The following is a 24,184-nucleotide window of genomic DNA, read 5'->3' on the forward strand; positions in this document are numbered from 1 at the left end:
CCCCCGTTCATGCTCTGTCTCTCTGACCCAAAAATAAATAAACGTTGAAAAAAAAAATTGAAAAAAAAAGAAAAAAGAAAAAAGACCTCTTGAGGCTAGGAACCCAAACCAAGGACTTACCTTCAAGTCTGCCATCTGACTTTGCCTGTAATACCTATAAATTTGGGTTAATTCCTCCCTTCTTGAGGTTCCCCAAATATCCACAGGTTCCTGGGCCTGCCAGAAAGTGGCCTTCCTAATTCACTTGGTAAGGCTGTCTGGAACCCGTAAGCAAGGTACCAAGCTCTTTTTCCAACAGCCATGATTGGCTGCATTTTAGTTTCTTAAAGCCGTCTGGTCATATCTGATTTTATGCACGTTGTTTTTAAACATGGCATTCTAGTCAAGGCCTTGGTAATATTCCAGTTGTGTCCTCTTACAAGGAGAAAAGATTCTTATTAAACTTATGCAAATAACTATATTGCCACAAAAATAAAAATAATCACTAAGAGTTTTCAAATTCTGGGGAGATCAGGTAGGTAGAAACAGTAACTGTTTTCTCTTTGTTCATGGGAACACTTTACCAAATTGCTGTAGGTCATAGGAAGATGAAGGAGGGGGTAGAAAGAAAAGGTTTTCCTTAAATCTGGAGAAATAAAACATTAAAGAACCAGCAGTGTTTTAAACAAAAAGTCATGAAAATTGTAATCATGCTCATCGGTTTGTTCAGCCCCATGTAATTAATTCTTGTTCTGCTTGAATCCAGTTTTCCCATTAGTTCTGGAAATTTTTACCCAGGTCAGTGATATGATCTTAAAGTTAATAGAAAGCTGTATTCTAGAGTACTGGTCAGAGTCCGTTCCATGAAAGTCTCTGAAGATAAAACATATTTGCAAAAGCATCAGAGTAAAGCAATAGCTTCTGTAAATGACCAAAGAGTTAAAAATGGCCATGGTTAAAGATCTGATGAGAATTCATTATAATGCAGTTGACAAGGGGATTTGGTTGTTTCTGTAACATGCATTTAAAAATAATAACTAGAATTGTGACTGATGGCATTATACCAGGACACATCAGAGTTTTAGGAATTTCATATAATTTCTGGAACACTTATATTAATAATTTCCATATATATATATATTGTAAAGGAAGTTTAGCATCACTTCTTATTTTTTTAACTTTTTTCAATATTTATTTTTGAGAGAGACAGAGAGACGAGCACAAGTCGGGAAGGGGCAGAGAGAGATGGAGACACAGAATCCAAAGCAGGCTCCAGGCTCCGAGCTGTCAGCACGGAGGCTGATGCGGGGCTCGAACTCCCGAACCGTGAGATCATGACCTGAGCCACCCAGGTGCCCCCTTGTTTTTAACGTTTATTTATTTTGAGACAGAGAGAGAGAGAGAGAGAGAGAGCACACATGAAAGCAGGGGAGGAGCAGAGAGAGAGGGAGAGAGAGAATCCCAGGCAGTCTCCATGCTGTCATCGTAGAGCTGATGCAGGGCTCAATCTCATGAACTGCGAGATCATGACCTGAGCCGATATCAAGAGTTGGACTTTTGACTGAGCCACCCTGGCGCCCCAGCATCACTTTTTATTTGAGAGTGCTTCCTATCACCTCTTATTTGATGATTTAACGTATCAAATAAGCCTAATTAGTATAACATCTCTCTTTTTATAAGGGGTGATGAAATAAATCTTTTGAGATATTCTAGGGACCCTCTAGAAAATCCCAAACTTAGTCTGAAGTCAAAAAAGACTTCATTCAGAATTTGATTTGGGGAAGCTTGTTCAAAAATACTGAAAGGTTTTGGGGGATGCACCTGGGTGGCTTAGTTGGTTGAGTGTCTGAGATCAGCTTAGGTCATGATCTCATGGGTTTTTGAGTTCGAGCCCTGCATTGGGTTCTATGCTGTCAGTCTGGAGCCCACTTCAGATCCTCTGTCCCCCTTTTGCTGCCCTTTCCCCACTCATGCTCTCTCTCTCTCACCCTCTCTCTTTCTCTCAAAAATAATAAGCATTAAATTTTTTTTTTTAATATTAAAAGGTTTTGGGGACTTGACTAAATAGGATTGTGATCATTATGAAATTTAAGACTTAATTAGCTATTTAACCAAAGTGACAATAAAAGATTATAAAATCAAGTATAGAAGGTTACAAAGTTGTGAGCAAAACTTAGCTCATTTAATATTGAGAAGATTCAGTTTTCCTAAGTAATCCTTTAATTAAATCCTTTAATTTGTTTAATTAAAACAAAATGGAGGGGCGCCTGGGTGGCGCAGTCGGTTAGGCGTCCGACTTCAGCCAGGTCACGATCTCGCGCTCTGTGAGTTCGAGCCCCGCGTCAGGCTCTGGGCTGATGGCTCAGAGCCTGGAGCCTGTTTCCGATTCTGTGTCTCCCTCTCTCTCTGCCCCTCCCCCGTTCATGCTCTGTCTCTCTCTGTCCCAAAAATAAATAAATGTTGAGAAAAAAAATTCTTTAAAAAAAACAAAATGGAGATCAGGAAATTATTTTGGTAAGACACAAAATCTTTGCTTTCTAGGAAGATTACTTAAAAGGTAAATAAAAATTTTTGCAAATCTCTTATTATCAGGAGCAGACCAATAGTTGAACAAAACTTTCTCTCTCTTGCAGATGAAAGAAAATTAAGATTTAGTTTTATGTAAGTACACTATTAAAGCTTATTTTTAAAACCTATATGTTAGTAACTCAACTTTAGCCAACTTGGTTACACAAGAAAAAATTCCCTCTCTTTTTTTCTGTCTCTCTTCCCAACTTCCTATTTCCATTCAGTTTGTCCTGGTTTCCCTTTTTCTCATTCTGAAATAACCAGTTGTATTTTAGTACAAAATTATTATCTTTTCTCCTAACAAAAATGCATCTCCGTCCCTGATGCTTTTTCTTGCCCCGAAACCTATCTCACTTTTCTTGCATACAGATGTGTTTCCTTTATTATTTCTACTAGTTTAATTACACTTTCTAATTACAATTCATTCTTAACTCTGACAAACCGTAATTTCTAGTAAAAACTAAGAAGTAAGCAATTGTGAGCTATATGTTACCAGCATTCTTTAGATTGGCAGATTTATGAATACATTTTATAATTCTTAGAAACATAGGCTTCCTAATAGTTTAATTTTTCAATGTGGTACGAGACATCTTTACTAACAGACCCAAATATCTTTAGTTCTTCTATAATAAGAAGCCAAAATTAGGTAAAAGTTAGGTTCAGTAATTAATGTTTCGTTATTCTATTTTATTTAGAAATAATCTAGGTAATACCATAAGACAGTTGTTTAGGATGAGAACTCTCTAAAAACTTCTCCCCAAATATAGACTTTTTTTCCAATTCACATATCCTTCATGTGGCCATTGATCGGTAGGATCTTGTAATCTCAATAGCAACTCAAACCAATAAGCTTTTTCATGGCTTGACCATGGGTACAACAGGTGTCCCAAAAGAGTACAAAAGGTGCAGCCCTTACAAGACCTAGAAAGTTCACTCTCAGAGTTAGCCTAAGAAAGCAAAGACCTTCATTATCACAGGGGATAACAATGGCATAGTGAAAACAGTGTCTCTGGTTTTCCATGTCTCCGTTCATCGGCCTGTTAATCTGTGACGCCAGGCAGGTGCTACTGGCATGGGATTTTTTGATGAGGCCAGCTCAAACAGCAGGCTTAGAGGACCTGTGTCTGCATTGCCCCCTGTGGTCTTCCTCCTTATTACAAATGACAACAAAGAAATGAAAGAAGAGAGATGAAAGAAAGTAATGACCATTTCTGGGAGGCTAGGGATCAGTAGAAAACAAATCTTGCCCAGAGAGGAACGAGAAACCTTTCATTTTCTGCTGCTAATCTAAATTTAGAAAAAGAGAGACTCTCACTGCTATTGATCTCAACAGATCCTGCAGGCAGCAATCCAGGAGACTGATGGGTTAGGCATCCTTACCTTCTGCTGGCTCTTGCCAGGGGTCCCAGGATCTTGCAGCGGCCGTAGCCCTGGAACAAACAGGTGGTCAGCAGGAGAGAACCCCACATTGGGCACCCAAACTGTAGGGGAGGAAAACATTTCCCTTTTTTCCCTCCTAGGTTCTTTGGCTGGTGTAACAATCACATCGAAATAAGATGAACAGGAGAAAAGCAAATTTAATTTCATACATATGAGAGCCCATAAAAATATGAGACTCAAAGAAGTGACCAAAGCTGAAAACTTTTGTGCCTTTTAGACCAAGAAACAACAAATTCGTGAAAAAATGATGACACAGAGAGGTTTGGGCTAGGGACAGATTAGGGAAGAGGTGACAAGCTTTGTTTATACAACCTACTTGGCCATGATCGCTGTCTCTGGTGTACTAGTACACCGAGGGTATCGTCCCATGAGAGATTTATTTCCTGCTTTCTGGGAGGCAAAGGAGGGTCAGAGTGTTCTTCTTATACCAGCTGTCTCTTAAGTGACTTCAAAATAATCATTATTCCAAAGTGGCATATTTTGGGGTGCCATATCTGCTGTCCTTCAATTCCCATATATTACAAAACAAATAATGATCTAAGGTTATAGGTTCCTGCATCGTTTTTCAGGTATAACCTGTATTTCAATGGAAACAAAATGTTGCAAAGTCCTGGTGGCTAGTATACGTGCATGAGGATGCTTTGAAGGATGACCGCAGGGATGCTGGCTTTAGGACCCGGAGATGGCAGAATGTGTGATCTCACCTCGCCCCATAAAACAGCGAGTTCATAGAAAAGCTAATTTTGCACCATCCTGACAGAGAGTTGCCAAATGATCTCTGCTGTTAAAATTGAAAAAAGCTTGAAAGAGAGCCTTACACATCCCACTAATTCATTAGAAGTGATTGATATTAAAAATATAAGAAATATCACAGGAAACGTGTGTGTAGGAACACTACAGTCGCATCTCTTTGGGCCAGATATGTTCGTTCTGGCAAATTACGTCCCAGTCCTTTTTATAAGCTTACAGATTTTTATGGTTGTAACTATAGTATACAGACTATTCCTAGGTGCTGCCTTTTTCCCTCGGCTGTGTTTCGAGATCACTTTTAAATCATAGCACAGTATAGCATTGTGCGAACTTACCGTGGGGTGTCGAAATAAAATGGTCATTTATTGTTGGGATTTTCGTTGATTTTACAATCTTGTTTTTATAGGTAAAGAAATCTGTAATAACAATTTTGAGCATATGGTTTTTGGCTCTACTAAATCACTTCCTTGAGGTAAAGTCTCAGATGTGGAGCTATTTGCACAGTGAGTGGAGTTGAGTGTTTTTATGTCTTTGGCTCCGCTTTCCATATCTCTTTTCAAAATTATTGTACCAGGTGCCAGTGCCAACATAATATTGATAACATACTAATTTTATAACGATACACCCCATGTTAATGTTACTGTCTAATTACTTTAAAATATAAAAAAAAAATTAGGGGTGCCTGGGTGGCTCAGTTGCGTCTGACTCTAGATCTTAGCTCCGGTCATGAGCTCGTGGTTTCATGAGTCCGAGCCCTGCGTCAGGCTCTGTGCTGACGGTGCAGAGACTGCTGGGGATCCTCTCTTCTCCCTCTCTCTCTGCCCCCTCCCCGCTCATGCTCTCTCAGTCTCTCTCTAAACATAAATAAGCGTAAAAAAGAAATAAAATGTAAAAAAAATGACACGGCAACGCTTTCATTTCTATTTAGTAGACTACTAGCAAAGGTGAATGTTTAACTGAGTATTTGTATATTCTTTGGACTTCTGTGTACGTATTTTATTAGGTTTCCTGGGTTTAGAGGCTAATGTTACTTTTATTTGTTAGATATTAACAGAATTACAGGATAAACTATTAGTTTTTTTCCCCCTGTGTAGTCCCTGCCATTGAAATACTTCCTTTCCTAAAAACTGATCTTCCGGGGTGCCTAGGTGGCTCAGTCAGTAGAGCTTGTGACTCCTAATCTTGGGGTTGTGAATTCGAGCCCCACGTTGGGTGTACAGATTACGTAAAAATTAAAAATTAAAATTGACCTTCACATTTATATCGCGGCACCCTGCTTATGTCACTCAAGGGTAGCTCGTGTGACATAGTGGCATTAAAATCGACGCTAGACTGGTCACAAAACTTAAGCCTTGATTTTGGAAAGCCAAACAAAAAACTTTGACTTTGTTTAGATATCTGACTTACTTTTTGCAGAGAACTAATGACTGTCCACAAAATAAGAAAAAGACCACATTTGGCTCGAGCTGTAGTTCACATGAGAAGTGTGTTCTGTCTTGTCTTTAGGTTCATAGAGTTTGCACCATCGAGGGCAGCGTGAGCCGGTAGGTCATCAGGTTGTTGATTCAGGGCTGTTAGAACTCAGAAAGGGCTCTTACACCCTAATAGCTTCCTGTGGGGCTCCCCCTTAAGTGTTCATACTGGTGGGAGGGGGGCTGTCTCCTCAACTCTTCCCCTAGGGTTGGAGAACTGGAACTTTCTGTACTCTTTCTTGGTAAGAGACCTGCGGTCATTTTGACTTGAATGTAATGTTGTTTGTTAACCTTACAAACGGTACTTGTCTTTAAACCTTCGTCCGAGTGTAGAACCAATTATTTGGGTTAGTGGCATTTCAGGCATCAGAAAAGAGAAAAATCTGACCCTTGAGATCACACATAAGATCCTTAACTGTGTTACCAACACATAAAATATATCTGCCACAGTCCCGAAGGTTCCACACCCTGTGCTACAGGTGCCCTCTTGACAAAGTCTGTTTTGTACCATCCTGGGCCTCCTCATCTTCTTACTTACTCATGGAGGACAGAAAATGACCTTGATTTGAGAACATGATAGGATTTAGAACATGATAAAATGGACAGAGCCCACTGCACGGAAAGGGGAAGAACGAGATTTTTTTCTTGGTTCTAATTCTTGCGTCTTCATTTGGAAGCAAGTCGATTAACATGTCTAGGTTTGTTTAATCACCTAAAATGAAAGTAGTGATTCTTATCTCTGGATTCCTCCATATGGGAGGTTGTAAAGGCCCTTGGGGGTGATACAAAATACTTCTCAGAATCTCAGCATCTCAGAATAGCTATTTCTAGTTTTGTCTCTTCTTTGAAGCCCTGATGATTGCTTGAAGAACGTACCTTCAATACTAATACGTATAAAATCAAGTCATCTAACCTCACATTATTTTTCCCCAATTTTTTCTTTTTTTTTTTCCTTTCCATTTTTCTTTCCTTCTTTTCTTTTGGACCTCTCTTGTCTTGGCATCAGCACAGGTATTTCTGCATCGTGAAACCTGAAGAGCCTGAGATTCCCCCCTGCCGGGTCCAGGTTTATGACCATTTTCATGACTTGGTTTAATAAGGTTTAATGTTCAATAAAAACACAGGCTTGGAAATATTTCAAGGCTAAGTGCCACATCAGCGGGTTTTGTGAATCATTCCCAGCTCTGCTTCCATGGCTTTTACAGTGGGTTTTCAAGGTAGACTGTGAATAATTAATGCTAATGTGGTGTTTGGGTGTTTTGTTTTTTTTTTAAACACAAAACTCTGTGCATGCACTCGGATATAACAATATGAAAGGGAAGTAACTTCACGATATTGCCAAAAATATTAATCGCCTCCACGTGATATGTGTTGAGTACTACCCAGGTGAAATTAAGTGAGATCTCTATGGTTGACAGTGTTACCATTTATTCAGATAATGTTAACAAGATAAAAAAATAGGTATGCATCTGTGCAAATACAGCGACATCAAGAACCACAAATGTCTCTATTATAGACAATAAATATTGCGAGAATTCTCAGGGTTAAAGATTGGTTGCAGGTGCAGAAGTTGTGGAATTCAGTTCAACAGTGGTTAAAGAATAGGTTTGTGAACAGTCTCTTTAATATGATTGAGTTAACTTGTTTTTCTCTGTGGAGATCCAAGTTCGTTATGGGGCTGAATAGAAGTCTACATTGGGGGCGGGGAGGAGGAAGGGCGCCTGGGTGGCTCAGTCAGTTGAGTGTCCCTCTTCGGCTCAGGTCATTAACACGATCTCACAGTTCGTGAGTTCGAGCTCCACATCGGGCTCTATGCTGTCAGCTTGGAACCTGGAGCCTGCTTCAGATTCTGTGTCTTTTTCTTTCTGCCCCTCCCCTGCTTGCACTCTCCCCCAAAAAATATTTTTCAAAAAAGTTTATATTGGGACACCAGGGTGGCTCAGTCACTTAAGTGTCAGACTCTTAATTTTGGCTCAGGTCATGATCTCATTGTTCATGGGATCAGCCCCCATGTTCGGCCCTGCACTGATAGTGTGGACCTGCTTGGGATTCTTGCTCTCTGCCTCTCCCCCCCCAGTTTACATGCTCATGCCCTCTCCCTCTCTCTCTCTCTCTCTCAAAAATAAATTTTAAACAACAAAAACAAAACAAAACAAAATATTTTTCAAAGTTATTATATGTATTTTTTTAAAAAATGTTTAATGTTTTTATTTTTGAGAGCAAGAGAGAGACAGAGCATGAGCAGAGAAGGGGCAGAGACAGAGAGGGAGACACAGAATCCGAAGCAGGCTCCAGGCTCTGAACTATAAGCACAGAGCCCAACGTGGGGCCCAGACTCACAAATTGTGAGATCATGACCTGGGCTGACGTCAGACGCTTAACCAACTGAGCCACCCAGGCGCCCCTATGTATGTATTTTTTAATGTTTATTTTTGAGAGAGAGAGAATGTACACACGAGGGGAGAGGAAGACAGAGGATCTTTGTACTGACAGCAGCGAGCCTGGTGTGGAGCTTGAACTCCCGAACTGTGAGATCATGACCTGAGTCGAAGTCAGACACTTAATCATCTGAGCCACCCAGGTGCCCCCAAAAGGTTTATATTTTAAAGAGACCTCCGGGGCGCCTGGGTGGCGCAGTCGGTTAAGCATCCGACATCAGCCAGGTCACGATCTTGCGGTCCGGGAGTTCGAGCCCCGCGTCGGGCTCTGGGCTGATGGCTCGGAGCCTGGAGCCTGTTTCCGATTCTGTGTCTCCCTCTCTCTCTGACCCTCCCCCGTTCATGCTCTGTCTCTCTCTGTCCCAAAAATAAATAAAAAACGTTGAAAAAAAAAAATTTAAAGAGACCTCCAACCTGTCTTCTCTTTTGTGTTTCCTATGAGTGGTAGGAATTCAAAAGACTGTTGTAGAAGTTGCTGTGGGACTCAGGGACCCCATGAGAATGTCACTTGACTGCTTCTGTCTCACTGTTGAGAGACGTGATGTTGTAGCCGGAACATCTAGTTGGTGGAGACGTTGAAAGTTATTTGTTTCAAGAGAGCCCAAAAGAACAGTCGTTCCTGAGCTCCAGATTAATAAAACTACTCCAGCTAATAAAAGACAGTTTGTGTGGATAATAAAGGGTCCCCGTTGCTGATGCGGTATCTGCTTTTGGGCTGAGAAAATATGTATTTGTTAAATTTCTAGAGCTGAGTGAGAATGCCTGTCTCCTCTGGGACTGATTTAATGCCAGGAAAAGTGAAGGCATTGTGCTAAGTGAAACGAGGCGGCCACAAGATGGCAAATGCTGGATGTTCCATTTAGATGAGATACTGGGAATAGACCAACTCATAGAGACAGAAGGGAGAACGGTGGTTGCGGGAGCTGGCAGGGGGGCGGGGTGCGGGGGAAGGAAATGGGGAGGTGTGTCCAATGGGAACAGGGTTTCAGTCTGGGATGATGGAAAAGTTCTAGAGATGGATTAATGGTGGTGGGGGCACAACAGTGTGAACCTACTTAATGCCACTGAACTGCGCACTTCAAAATCGCTGAGATGGTAACTTTTTTGTTGTGTCTGTTTTACCACGAGTTTTGAAACGCAGTTAAAAAAAAAAATGATCTTCATAGTAAGCCTGTATGTTGAATGAGGCCAAATGCCTCGTATGTATTATCTTATTTAATTCTCACAGCATCCCTGTGCAGTAGACACAGGATTTTCTCTAGTGAGGAAGAATCTGAGCACAGCCAGGGATGTCTCACGTCTAGGGAGCCCCGGGTGCCAGCGACAGAAGCAGGAGAAACCACCCACCTAATCCCGCCAGGAGTCAGCCAGACACCTTCTGCAGACCAGCTGCATGGTCCTCTCGTAGAGTTCATGAAAATCACCCAACAGGCCGGCTGCCCCCATGGTCTCAAAATTAACTCGTGCTATAAACATCCTTTTAACCCTCTGGGGGCGCCTGGGCGGCTCAGTCGGTTAAGCATCCGACTCTTGGTTTCAGCTCAGGTCATGACCTCACGGTTCGTGACTTTGAGCCCTGCATCTGACTCTGTGCTGACAGTAGGAAGCCTACTTGGGATTCTCTCTTCCTCTCTCTCTGTCCCTTCCCCACTCAGGCTATCTCTCTGTCTCTCCCCCCAAATAAATAAATAAATAAATAAACTTTGGGGGCAAAAAAAATCACTTTAACCCTCTCTAAATGGACCACTTTCATTCAAATGGTTTTTTTTTTTTTTTTTGATGTTTTGTTTTGTTGTTTTTTTTAAATCTCCCAGGATGGTCCATTAGAAATAAGAAATGAGCTGTTTTTTCCTTATCTTTATGTCCCAGCTCCTTTTCAAAAAAACAAGAGCAGACTCATTCCCACAGGGAATGTATGTAAAAGCCAAGTAAAGATATTTTCGTAAAGACTATGTTTATCCCATTTTTCTTTCTTTCTTTTCTTTGTAAAATTTATTTATTTTTTTCGTCGATACCATTTTAAAACAGTTTTTTTTCCTTGCTGGAATCCACATTTATAACCAGATTGCACTAAGGTTTTCTTGTTGGTGGTAGTGTGTTTACTTTGGGGGGGTGTTGTTTTGTTTTGTTGTGATATGTTTGTTTTGCACTTTTAGGCTTTGGACCCAGTACATTCTATATCCCGTCACCCTGGCGAATTGAAGATTGCAAGACCATCCTGGGATAAAATAAGTTACGTAGAACAGGGAAGAAGCCCCGTTAGGGAATGGGGGGCTAAGAGATCTTTCTCTGATTCTGGTGCTTGGTGCCTCTTTTTTTTTTTTTTAAGTTTATTTACTTATTTTAAGAGAGAGAGAGGAGAGGAGCAGAGAGAAGGAGAGAATCCCAAGCAGGCCCCGCACTGCCGGTGAGGAACCTGATGCCAGGCTTGAACGCACGAACAGTGAGATCATGACCTGAGCAGAGATCAAGAGTCAGATGTTTAACCCACTGAGCCACCCAGGCACCCCTGGTGATCAGTGCCTCTTAAATCCTTCTACCCCTGTTTTTCAACTGGGTGAAATGATGAACCTGGAGACACTTGCTACACGGAAAACGGGCAGTGTCTTTCAAAATCTTGTTGGGAACACGTGCTATTCCAATGTTCCCCGTTTCCTACCTTTTTTATTTTCCCATGAGGAACCAGCTGGTTTGTACCAGCTGAGAGAAATCATTTCCAACCCAGTATATCTGCATCATTTCCTCTCTGCCCTTAATTCGGAACAAAGGAAACAAGATAATAGGCCAACACAACGAATTAAATCAAGTTCTTAATTACGGAATTAGGAAACTTTTTAACATCATTTAAGAATTCCGTGCTTGCATTTCTTTCCAAGTGGTAGAGTCTATTCAGAGCTCTTTCCTGATTAGTTCCTCAATTCAGTAAGTCAGAATGCTGACAGTTTGTGCAAACCTAGGAAAAATAATTGTGACACTTAAAATACAAATATAGACATGCAGAATTTCAAATCCTGTATCCTCTTGGTGCTTTCTCAAGGCCAGTTCAGTTTTTCCTAATACGGATGTTTGACTAGCTTGCGGAGCTCTGACAGATGATATTTCTACAGGTCTGTTTTTTTCTGTGCGTTCACGGCAATGCCTGAGCTGAACGAGCTACATTGGCCTTGTTCACCAAACGCGTATGCTGCCTAAAAGTGCATTTTAGCCCAAGTCAGTCTCCTTATACTACGTTCTTACCCTCAGAAAGGATAACGTCTCCTCATTTGGTATTCGTGTTTCCTTTCAGATTGCATGAATTGAGATGACTTTTACATAGCACGCCTCCTTACCGGGCTCCTCTGCGAAGCAGGGAAAAACATGGCGTCTGGTGCTGGTTAATTCTTACACCACCAGAGAACATAACTGCTTTATCGCACGGGGCTCTGAAGATAGCACATGTCACCACTGTACGAATGCTCTTAGGTTATGGAATTTGGTCAGTGACTAACGTTATCATGCATGTGTACTGAAGTAGAGAACAGTACGATTGATAAATGATGAGGGAGGAGAGTAGCCAGAATAGTAGGGCGATAAGCAAGTACGTGGGTTAAAAGCATTCCAGGAGTTCCATTTATGAGAACTTGTAGGCACTTTGTTTTACTGTTTGTTGCTTTGGAAGAGCTTCTCTTTTTTTTTTTTTTTTTTAATTTTTTTTTTTTCAACGTGTATTTATTTTTGGGACAGAGAGAGACAGAGCATGAACGGGGGAGGGGCAGAGAGAGAGGGAGACACAGTATCAGAAACAGGCTCCAGGCTCTGAGCCATCAGCCCAGAGGCCGACGTGGGGCTCGAACTCACGGACCGCGAGATCGTGACCTGGCTGAAGTCGGACGCTTAACCGACTGCGCCACCCAGGCGCCCCTGGAAGAGCTTCTCTTAATGAGACTTGTCCTTTTCCAATAATACATACTTCATTGTTATATGAAGGACAAGAGGCTGCATGGTTTTCGTTGCAGAACTGTGTTTTAAGTCGTACTGAAAGGAACCATTTCTTCATAGCATCGCATGGTTTTCTTTTTTTTTTTAATGTTGATTTATTTTGAAGGAGAGAGAGCATGAGCAGGGGAGGGGCATGGAGAGAGAGGGAGACACAGAATCTGAAGCAGGCTCCAGGCTCTGAGCTGTCAGCACAGAGCCCGATGCGGGGCTCGAACTCGCAAGCCGTGAGATCGTGACCTGAGCCAAAGTCAGACGCTTGACCGACGGAGCCACCCAGGTGCCCCATTTCATGGTGGTTTTTAAGGGAGAATGTTTTACGTATAATATTTAGCAGAATTTGAAATTATTAGGATATTGGATTTTCTCATCTTCCGAGAAACTGAATGAATATATAATTTTGAATCCCTAAAATCTATGAATGGTATATGGGGACATATTTTCACTGTCAAACATGCATCATCTTGAGTAAAATTATAAATTATAGTAATATTTTAAGAAGGCCATTTTTCTTCTTCATGAAGTGTTTTATTCAGTAGCAGGTAAATGTGATCTGTTCCGTACAAGAAAAATGAAAGATAAAAAGCTTCTTATAATTTTTTTAAGGGGAATATGGCTCCTAAACAATAATATAGCTTAAATTTTAATTCTAGGGGTGCCTGGGTGTCTCAGTTATGCGTCTGACTTCAGCTCAGGTCATAATCTCACGGTCTGTGGGTTGGAGCCCCGCGTCTGAGCTGTCGGCACAGAGCCTGGAGCCTGCTTCAGATTCTGTGTCTCCCTCTCTCTCTCTCTCTCTCTCTCTCTCTCTCTGCTCCTCCCCCGCTGTGCTCTATCTCTCTCATCCTTCAAAAATAAACATAAACAATTTTTTTTTAATTTTAATTCTAGTTAATCTTAAGCTTTCAAATTAGAATTTAAAAATTTATGATTCTATATGAAATCTGTATTTTTACGTCCCTGGAAAAATCTTTGTGAAGGATATGACTCTTCTCAGCTGTTGTCAGCTCAAGAATTTTATGGTATAAACTAAGTGTGTAAGCATTTCTTTCCTTCACACTGGACTGATCTGGGTTGATTTAATGTAAGGTACGCACCAAAGTAAAATGACCTGCAAAGACATCTGAAACTAATAGAAGGGAAAAGCAGAGAATGTAGTGCCCCAGGGATTAAGAACTTTTTGACGTTTCTCATTCATTGGCATCTGGTTTGAGAGTCTGAGCTTAGATTTCCAGCTTAATTTTTCTTAAAAAAAATATCCTTATGTTGCTCTCTGGCAGTTGAGGGCTTTGTATTAATCATATCTATCCTAAAATACTGTTTAGTCTGCTAACTCTGACAACGGCCCTTATCTATGTGTTTGGCCAAAGGCATTAGAATGAAATAGTATGAGCGAAGTTTTATTTCTAGCACAAATAAATCTTTCTAGACATCAAACTCTGAGTATTCTGGTTAACGTTTTGAAAACCCTTGATATTTATCAATACCAGCAAGTGGCTGATAGCTCAATGAGTTCTTGATTAGTATTAAAATAGAATTGATGAAGGGGCGCCTGATTGGCTCAGTCAGTTAAGCGTCAGACTTCAGCTCAGGTCTTGATCTCACAGTTCGTGGGTCAAGCCGCTTGTCGGGCTCCTTGCTGACAGCTTGGAGCCTGGAGCCTCCTTCAGATTCGGTGTCTCCCTCTCCCTCCCTTTCTCTGCCCCTCCCCTGCTCACACACACTCTCTCTCTCTCTCTCTCAAAGTTAAATAAACTTAATTTTTTTTAATTATTTAAAATAGAATTGATGTTTCTTTAAAAAAGCTGGTATAAAGGGGCGCCTGGGTGGCGCAGTCGGTTAAGCGTCCGACTTCAGCCAGGTCATGATCTCGCGGTCCGTGAGTTCGAGCCTCGCGTCAGGCTCTGGGCTGATGGCTCGGAGCCTGGAGCCTGTTTCCGATTCTGTGTCTCTCTCTCTCTCTGCCCCTCCCCCATTCATGCTCTGTCTCTCTCTGTCCCAAAAATAAATAAACGTTGAAAAAAAAAATTTAAAAAAAAAAAAAAAAAGCTGGTATGGGCTTTAATTGTATGAGTGACATTGGGCACACCACCAAGTGTCTCTGAGAGTCCGTTTCCTTATTTTTACAACTGAATAATAATGATATAAGCCCTGTCGACCTCAAGGACCAAATACCAAAAATAATGTACATCTTGAAACTAGTAAAGTATGGTAATAAGGGATTAATCATTTGACAAACATTTGTCAAGGACTGACCTGTCGTTTTCCCCCTGACTTGAGCCCTTACTCTTCTTGCCTGGAGATTCGAACAGTCTTGGGAACGATCTCCTTGGTGTACATACAGTCCCTTGAGAGCTTCTCATAGTGCCTGGTCCCAATCCTCAGTCCACCCTCCATATTTTCTACCCCTCTGCAACCTTGCTCTGCCCTTGAAAGGGCCCAGAGGCTGCCAGGAGAGTCCTGGGGAGAGAAAAATGGCAGCCAGTGCCAAGGAGTGGGGCCCGAAGGGGGGGCTGAATGAGGTAACAGGGGTCACTTGTGTCTGGTGTATCCTAGGCCAGAGGATAAGGCTTAAAAGAAAGCCAGAGTTAACTGTGTTGATTTGTTAACTTTGTTTATTTGTTTCCGTGTAGTGTTTGTTTTGCAAATTGTGTCTCAAGACGCTGTGGGACCAGAGGCCTAATAGCAGGGGAATGGGGGTACGTAGGAGAAGAAAGGTAGAGCAAACAGCGAGAGGCAGCTTCTCTGCCTCTGAAAATAGGTTCGTTGCCTACATAGTCTATGCAGGGATTGGCAGCATTCAGAGAATTAAAATATAAGACATCTATTGGAACCACGTGTGGTTTCTTTCTTCAGGAGTCACTTCTGAAGTGAGGCTATTACAGTGTTTCAGGGTGCCTGACATAATTAATACCTCTCACACTTCTTGTTGTTTGACTTTTCTAGAATTTTGGATTCTGGATAAAGAGCCTATCTTTTGTAAATCTTAACCTATAGCTGTTCCTTTCTAGGTGTGAACCTAGTTAGAATAATCATATTAAAAAAAAAAAGAAAAATGTGGGCACCTGGGTGGCTCAGTCGGTTGAGCGTCTGACTTTGGCCCAGGTCATGATCTCACAGTTCATGAGTTCGAGCCCCACATCTGGCTCCAACAGAGCCCGCTTCAGATCCTCTGTCCGTCCCTCTCTCTTCTGTCTCTCTCTCTGTCTCTCTCTACCCCTCCCCTGCTTGCGCTCTCTCAAAAATAAAAGTAAAAACATTTAAAAAAGAGAGAAGTTTTTAAAAACTGGGTTTCCATATATAACTAACCATTTGGTATTGATTTTGACGCAAATGATCATGACTCTTAAATAAATGTAGCCGTTATTTTTTTTCTTTTTATGCCACAGCAGAGTTTTTGGTAGAGCTGAGAGCTCCACTTATAATCAAAGAAGTGTCTGGTAGGAGTCCAGCTGGTTAGGCTCCCTGTGCAGCGTCTGAAGGAACTAACGCACAGGTAAAATATGGAAAACAAGCAAACAACAACAGCATCTCTCTGGAAGGATTTCCCAGGGATGTTTCTGCTGCACCTGGGCTGTAGTGCCCCCACCAGATCCCAGGAGACGGGATCTCTGCAGCCCGAGCAGGTCTCTGGTGCTTCTAACATATCTTTCAGTTTTGGGGCCGGAGCTCCCGGAACCCCATCGGTGCCACCGTGGCCCGGACCTCTACCCAGCTGTCCTTCTGCACACTGATGCCTGATTCATCCACGTAACCGGCCAGTCTAGCACCCGTGTCGTATCCCGCTCATTTCAGGCACCGCCGAGACGCCCGTCACCGGCAGCATCATGTCCCTTTGACTTGCTGTAGTTCGTCATCATTTGAGTTTTTGTGTTTTTTTCCAGCGTCTCCAACAAGCCAAGTTCCAGCCTCACGGCCTTCGTGGTTGCTGTTGTTTCTCTTGGAGCATTCTTTCTGTCCCTTCTTCTTGTTCGTAAGCTTTCAGTGAAGCCATGATTCTTCAGAAAGGTTTTCACTGACTTCCCTCCACAAAGCGGTTTCTCCTATGTGTCCCTGTCACGGAACTGCGTCCGTTTCCTTCATACAAATGCAATTATGTGGCTTCCTTAAGGTTCACACTTCTAGCAGACTCAGTTTCTTTTACGAATGCTTCCTCACACCCCCTTTATGATCTTGAAATGAAAATCACAGTTAATGTGAACAACTATCACAAAATGTATAAAACTCCAGTAAGTACTGATTTCTTCTTTAATTTTTTTAAGTGCTTATTTATTTTTGAGGGATAGAGAGAATGCAAGTGGGGGAGGGGCAGGGAGAGAGAGAGAGAGAGAGAGGGAGACACAGAATCTGAAACAGGTTCCAGGCTCTGAGCTGTCACCACAGAGCCCAACGTGGGTCTCGAACTTGGGAATGGTGAGATCGTGACCCGGGCTGGAGTGAGACACTTAACCAACTGAACCACCCAGGTGCCCCAGTAATTGATTTACCCTTAAGTCGTGCGTGTTTCAGTTTGTGATGGTACAGATACGACCACACTGCAAGATGTGACGAAGTCGTCACATGTCTGCCCCTGTCTGTAGGTGCCATGGCTGGGGCAGCTGTGAACGAAGGTTAACGGTGTTATGTCACACTGAGGGGTGGCTCTTGGAGACAATACTCAACGATTCTTGGTAAAGTCCCAAAGAAAGTACAACCTTCCACTGATTGACACAGGACGTTCATTTGTAGAAAATTCAGTATATTTGATAACTAACCAAAAATGCTTTGTGCTTATATGCAGAATAGAGTTGGGTTCTGGATTTGGATCATTTCATCAACAGCTTTTTCACCTGCATAAGTTCCAGCAGGACAGAGGGCATGAGCGGTGCACACCCATTTTATTATGACGTGAGACTGTTGTGCACAATGCAGGACATTTATACCCCTGGCCACTGCCCACAAACAGCCTATAATGTCCCTCAATTATTGAGACAACCAAAAATGCCGCAACAAATTTCTGGAACACCTTTTTAGAACACCTGGTCTAGGCTACGAGCTCTGCTGAGTGCAGAAGCCATGTTTGCCTTGTCTATGCTGGCAGCCTTGATATCTAGCAGATGATCATAGCAGTGCATGACAAATAACTAAGGAACGAACGGATGGATGAATGGGAAAGCATGGAAACAGGGAAACATGCTCATCCATTCAGTTAAAAAGTGTGTACAGAGCAACTACCATAGATGCTCTGCGCTGGTCTAGGACCTCGGAATACAGCAGTTAATGAGACAAATACCCCGAGCTTGTTCTCTCTCCGTATATGAAACTACTTTGTGACTGTAGTGACACCTAGATTTCCTATAAAGGATGACTGTAACTTTGGTGTAACGAGTTTTATTTAATTCAGAACACATACTTTGTATAGTTAAGTCACTTGATTATGATGGAGAAAGCTGGGTAGAAAATAAAAAGCAGTGGAAGGAAGTCAGGTTGGTGAATTGTTTTTAAAAAGCAAATAGAATAAAATGAGTGCCTGAAAATAACATAGTTATTTATAGATTCCTTGTGTCTGTTTACACGGCATCCTGGGCCAAAACATTTAAATCAAAACCATTTTGTTGTTGTTCTCAGATACATGGCAATAGAGTGCTGTAAGGGGCTCTTTTCCCCTGAGCAATACATTTTACATTTAGTAAATTTACATTTAGTAGGTGTATTGGAGGTAACAGACGTGCCTTCTTGAAATGAGGTGAAATTGTAAACCTGAGTGTTAAGAGGCACCCATCAGGGGCATCTGGGTGTCTCATTTGGTTAAGTGACTCTTGATTGGGGCTCAGGTCATGATCTCATGGTATATGAGATCAAGCCACACATCAGGTTCTGTGCTGACAGCTTGAGATTCTCTCTCCCTCTCTCTCTGCCCTTCCCCCACTTGCATTCTCTCTCTCTCTCTCTCTCTCTCTCTCTCTCTCTCTCTCTCTCTCTCAAAATAAATACCTAAACTTAAAAAGAGGTGCCCATTTGAGCATTTTGCAGTTAGTGTATCTTCATATCTATATGGCATTTGCTTTGGAATCCCCCCATCCTCGGCTTATGCAGTTAGTCAACTAGGTGATAATCAAGCTAGGGGCCAAAGGGGGGCTGAGGGAAATTGCCAACAGCTGAATATGTCTGTGAAAAGTTGTATGTTCTTACATGCGATTCTGGAAGCTTCAGCAGGAGATATTAGGTCAGCTTTAGTTTACGCCTTAATAGAACGGAAAAACTGGTCACAACTGAAAAGGGACATTTTTGGGGTCTTAATAACCACTGAACCACTGGCTGCCATTTATTTTTTTCCACTTCCACATTATTTAGGGAGCTATTTTGCAGGCACAATCTTAAACCAAAATTGCCAGTGCCCTCTGAGATGCCTTTCTTGCCACCAAAAAAAGTAGATGTGGTTTCAAATGATGCTTATAATTTACAAGTGATGCTTTTTTTTATTTTTTAAGTTTATTTATTTTTGAGTAAGACAGAGACTGCGTGAGTGGGAAAGGGGCAGAGAGAGAGAAAGAGAGAGAGAATCCCAAGCAGGCTCCGCCCTCTCAGCACAGAGCTCTGTGCGAGGCTCCATCCCACAAAACCGTGAGTCGAAACCAAGAGTCGGATGCTCGACCGACTGAGCCACCCAGCACCCCAACAAGTGATGTTCTTCTTAAACTGGCGTGTTTATTGGCCACAGCCCTTGAATTTGAAATATTATTCTTTGAATCGTTCTCATGTTAAGGTTGACTTTTATGCTTTCTACTGTGGTGAATGATACTGAAGACTCCTGGGTTGTAAATTTTTTTTTTTTTAATTTTTTTCAACGTTTATTTATTTTTGGGACAGAGAGAGACAGAGCATGAACGGGGGAGGGGCAGAGAGAGAGGGAGACACAGAATCGGAAACAGGCTCCAGGCTCTGAGCCATCAGCCCAGAGCCTGACGCGGGGCTCGAACTCACGGACCGCGAGATCGTGACCTGGCTGAAGTCGGACGCTTAACCGACTGCGCCACCCAGGCGCCCCTGGGTTGTAAATTTGAGTCTCCAGTGCAGACTGCAGATTGGTCTGCATTCAACATAAGCCATAAATACAGGACCATGGTCTTATACTGGGGGTCACACAGCAGTGCAGAAGCATGGCATGGTCCCGTGATTTCTTTGATATCAGTTATTCAAACAACCTCAGAAATAGGTGGTATTTTTTTTTTCTGTATTGTGTGGAGAAGGGAACCGAGGCTCAGAGTATTTGGTTTTTTAAACTAAGCTTTGCTGTGTGCTTGTAATTACTCATTTATCCCTCATGGCAGTCATGGAAAATAGGATGGTATTTCCATTCTACAGATAAGGACACTGAGGTGCAGAACTTTAAGTGACAGCTTTGATATGGAACTAAGTCATTGCGGTGAGAAAGCAAGACTCCAGAAAGTAGACTCTGGAGCTTGCCTCCCAGAAACTACTCGGTGTCTGCTTAGGGACCTGTGGAATACACAGCTGACAGGTCACAGAGCAAAGTTGTCCGATTTCATGTCCGTGCCCTCTTTACCATCCTCTGCCGCAAACCCGGGGAATTTTCTAACTATAGGTAGAAGGCATCATGAATGCCTTCCTCATCATCAAAGCCAAGAACTGTCCATGGTCCTAATGCCTTCCGACCTTTTTTCAGCTCATTTTTCCTCCCTCTTTCACACATCCTGTGTTTTCTTGCCTCCTTCTCTGAGCTCAGCATCTCATTCTTGGCTGACTTTGTTCCCCCCACCCCCCAGCATCTGGTAAATTTGAATGTTCCCTGGGTTTTTTTTCTGAAACTTTCTATGATTTTTATCTACTGTGAGAACCCTGCTCTGCAAGTTCTCATCTCCTCCCTGGATTCAGCCATCACCTTTACATAGCCATCCTTAGATAGATCTTAGAAGAAACAATCCAGGCAGAAAAGTGCGTCTGTTATGTGTTTCTCCAGGGCTGCCAGACCACTGTTATCCTGCTTAAGGTGAAATTTGTAACTGTGCTTCTAACTTCTGTACTATTACAACACATTTACCCATCGTCCGTGTGTTTGGCAGCTAATCATCAGTGTATCTCTTGGCGGTTCACCTATTGCTTTAAGCCTCATTTGCATGTTGCATGTTGCATGTTGTTTCTGTACACATTTGCATGTTGTTTCTGTACACTTCTGTACACAGCCATCTTTTTTTTTTGTTACCTTGTTTTAATGTTTATTTTTGAGAGAAAGAGAGAGAGAGAGAGAGGCAGACAGAGAATCCCAAGCAGGCTCTGCACTGTCAGCACGGAGCCCCATGTAGGGCCCGAACTCACAAACCATGGGATCATGACCTGAGCCGAAATCAAGAGTCAGATGGTTAACCAACTGTGCCACTCAGGTGGCCCACCATCTTTTTGCCTTTTAAGGACTTCTTAAACATGCGTTTTAGAAAACATTTTCAGCTTAATTTATATTTCAAAAAAGTGGTTCTCAAATTAGCACTGTGGATATTTTTGTTTTAGTTATAACTCCTTAAGAAATGTTTACCTAATTAAAAAAAAGAGAGAGAGATGTTTACCTAAAGACCTTTTCTTCCAAATGTTTTGTTAGTAGTAGTACAGACTTGTAAAATTCATAGAAATTTTACCAGTTTTATCTACTTATTTTTCTACATTGTGTGATTACTATTTCCTCCTTGTTTTGTTTTTTACTAAGAGATTATATGAGTATTGTAGTCATTTGAGAAGTTTAACACAAAAATAGTCTCAGGTGAATTGATTTAAATTTCCTGTTTAAAAAAATTGAGATATAATTAATGTATAACCAGGGCACCTGGGCCGCTCAGTCTGTTAAGGGCCTGACTTCGGCTCAGGCCATGATCTCATGGTTCGTGGGTTCAAGCCTTGTGTCAGACTCCGTGCTGACAGCTGGAGCCTGAGCCCTGCTTCAGATTCTGTGTCTTGCTCTCTCTCTTCCCCTCTCCCATTTATTCTGTCTCTCTCTCTCTCTCTCGAAAATAAACATTAAAAAAATTTTTAAATCAACATATTAGTATCAGGTGTACAACTTAATTATCAGTATAGATTACAAACTGATCACAATAAGTCTAGTTAACATCAGTCACCACACATGGTTACAGTTTTTTTCTTGTAATGAGAAATTTTAAAATCTACTCTTCTTAAAAAATTTTTTTAGGGCGCCTGGGTGGCGCAGTCGGTTAGGCGTCCGACTTCAGCCAGGTCACGATCTCGCGGTCCGTGAGTTCGAGCCCCGCGTCGGGCTCTGGGCTGATGGCTCAGAGCCTGGAGCCTGTTTCCGATTCTGTGTCTCCCTCTCTCTCTGCCCCTCCCCCGTTCATGCTCTGTCTCTCTCTGTCCCAAAAATAAATAAACGTTGGAAAAAAAAATTTTTTTAATGGTTATTTATTTTTGAGAGAGAGAGAGAGAGAGAGAGAGAGAGGTAGAGTGTGAGCAGGGGAGAGGCAGAGAGAGAGGGAGACACAGAATCTGAAGCAGGCTCCAGGCTCCTAGCTGTCAGCACAGAGCCCGATGTGGGGCTTGAACTCTGGCTAGTTACTAGTTATAGTCTTGCTAGTTATTTACTGACAACTTTTCTGCCTCACGTTTTTAATGATTGTGTGTGCTCTGAAGGTGAGGTATGCGCCTATGAGTTCCTCATTTTCCTTCCTCTCCTGGTCCAGTAATTTACTAATCATATAGTGTTTAATAGCATCCTTTCAGTGTTTAAATGTTTTTGATGGTAGGACTAGACAGCATGATATATTTGAGAAAAGCAAGCATTTGAGCTAGAGGGTCTGACTTCACATCCTTGCCACCTAAAATCTCTGAATATCAATTTGTTTTTTTGTAAAATAGTAAGGATAGTAATACCAATCAAATTGGTTTGGTTTAAGAACAAATAAGTAATTTACAGGAAGTACATTCTATGTCACACGCTACTATAAAAATGTTAATATGGCAGTATTTTTGTGAATGCCTTTTAAAAGAATGTGGCCTTCAATGCAGTTCAATCTTTTGATCTATCTACCTTTCTCTTTTTTTTCAACATCTTCAACCACGTCTTTCTTCCCCTGCCTGTTCTCATACTGGTACCCAGGACCTGTGGCTTTCTCCCAGGTGTTGCTACCTAATTTGCTCTCCTTGCTTTCTATCTCCTTCTTCTTTTCTGATTTCCCTCTTTGTATCAAAGCCCCATTTCCCATGCAGTATTTCTTTCTTCATTATTCTTTAGCCTTCTTTCTTCTTAGTGTGTATAATAGGGTTCAACACTGACAGGAGATTAAAGAATTCTCACAAAATCAGGAGTCTGTACAAATTCTGTGTGTGTGTGTGTGTGTGTGTGTGTGTGTGCGCGTTTTATGGTAGTGCTTTAGGCAAGTGCTGTCTTATTCATACACACAGTCACACAGTGTTGGGAAGTTGGAGGTAGAGGAGAGGTTGAAATTCATCTAATCCAGTTGACTTGGTTTAAGGATGAAAAGCGCGTATGCAGAGGAGTTAGTGACTGGCCCTGGATCTCAAGGTTAATTACTGATTGAGTTGATAGTTAAGGCTGTTTCCGGAGTTCAGCCCACTCTTGTTTCTCTGTGCTTTTGCTATCCACTGTATTGTGTGTCCCGTCCTAGAGTTTAGCTAAGGACATTATCTGGGGTTAGTTTGTTCCCAGCAGGCAATCTAGCTGATTGGCTTCGGGTAAGTTATTTAACCTCTCTGGCCTTGAGATTCTCATCAGAATCTGAGAAGACCAAGTCTTCAAGGCATCCTTATAATTCTCAATCTTCCTTCATGTAACAAACTCTCTGATGACCAATTATCTACAAATGCGAGGTGAGCTGGATTCATGGTTTGACTATGTGTTTTTTTTTTCCCAAATGCCACTCAAGGTGGAGCTTTTCCTACATTACTGTACTGCATTTTGATCTGTACAACCAATTAAGCTTGTCCAGTATTTGGTTAAAATTATTTCTAATTAAAACATCACAGCTTCCTTGGCAGAGATCCTGTCCTTGTATTACAAGGATGTTTGGCAAGACTTTTGTTATCATTTTTTAAAAGGCTGTGGGAAAATTGAAGCGTTTTGTTGAAATATTTTCTTTGGATCATAATGTTGAGACAGAACAATGTGACATTCTTTTATACACCACCTGAAAGTTAACAAAAGAGGCGCAGAAAGAAATGTGTGCCGGTATCTTGTTGAAATGACAATGTCAGAATAGGTTAGCTAATTTGACTTCTGGGTGATTCAAAATCCAGTAAATTACTACGTCTTAATTTTATGCAAACTAACACTCAAATTGCCTTCAAATTGCTAGAAAATTCTTTCTACTTATTTAAATAAATGGACATTAATCCTGAGTAGTATGTTTATTCCCTGTCGGCTTGGGTTCCTATGATGTTTGCTAGCCCCTCCATTGAAAACTAGGTGTCTAGGTGGAGGTCATGGGACATGGTAGGTCCCTTACCAGAGAAGAATGTTTGTGTGCGCTCTGAAGGCGAGGTATGAGCCCATGAGTTCCTCATTTTCCTTCCTCTCCTAGTCCAGTAATTTACTACTCACAG

Source organism: Lynx rufus, unplaced genomic scaffold, assembly GCF_022079265.1.
Source record: "Lynx rufus isolate CCGP_SWC_20201006 ecotype Redwood Valley unplaced genomic scaffold, mLynRuf1.p SCAF_7, whole genome shotgun sequence".
Classification (NCBI taxonomy): Eukaryota; Metazoa; Chordata; class Mammalia; order Carnivora; family Felidae; genus Lynx; species Lynx rufus.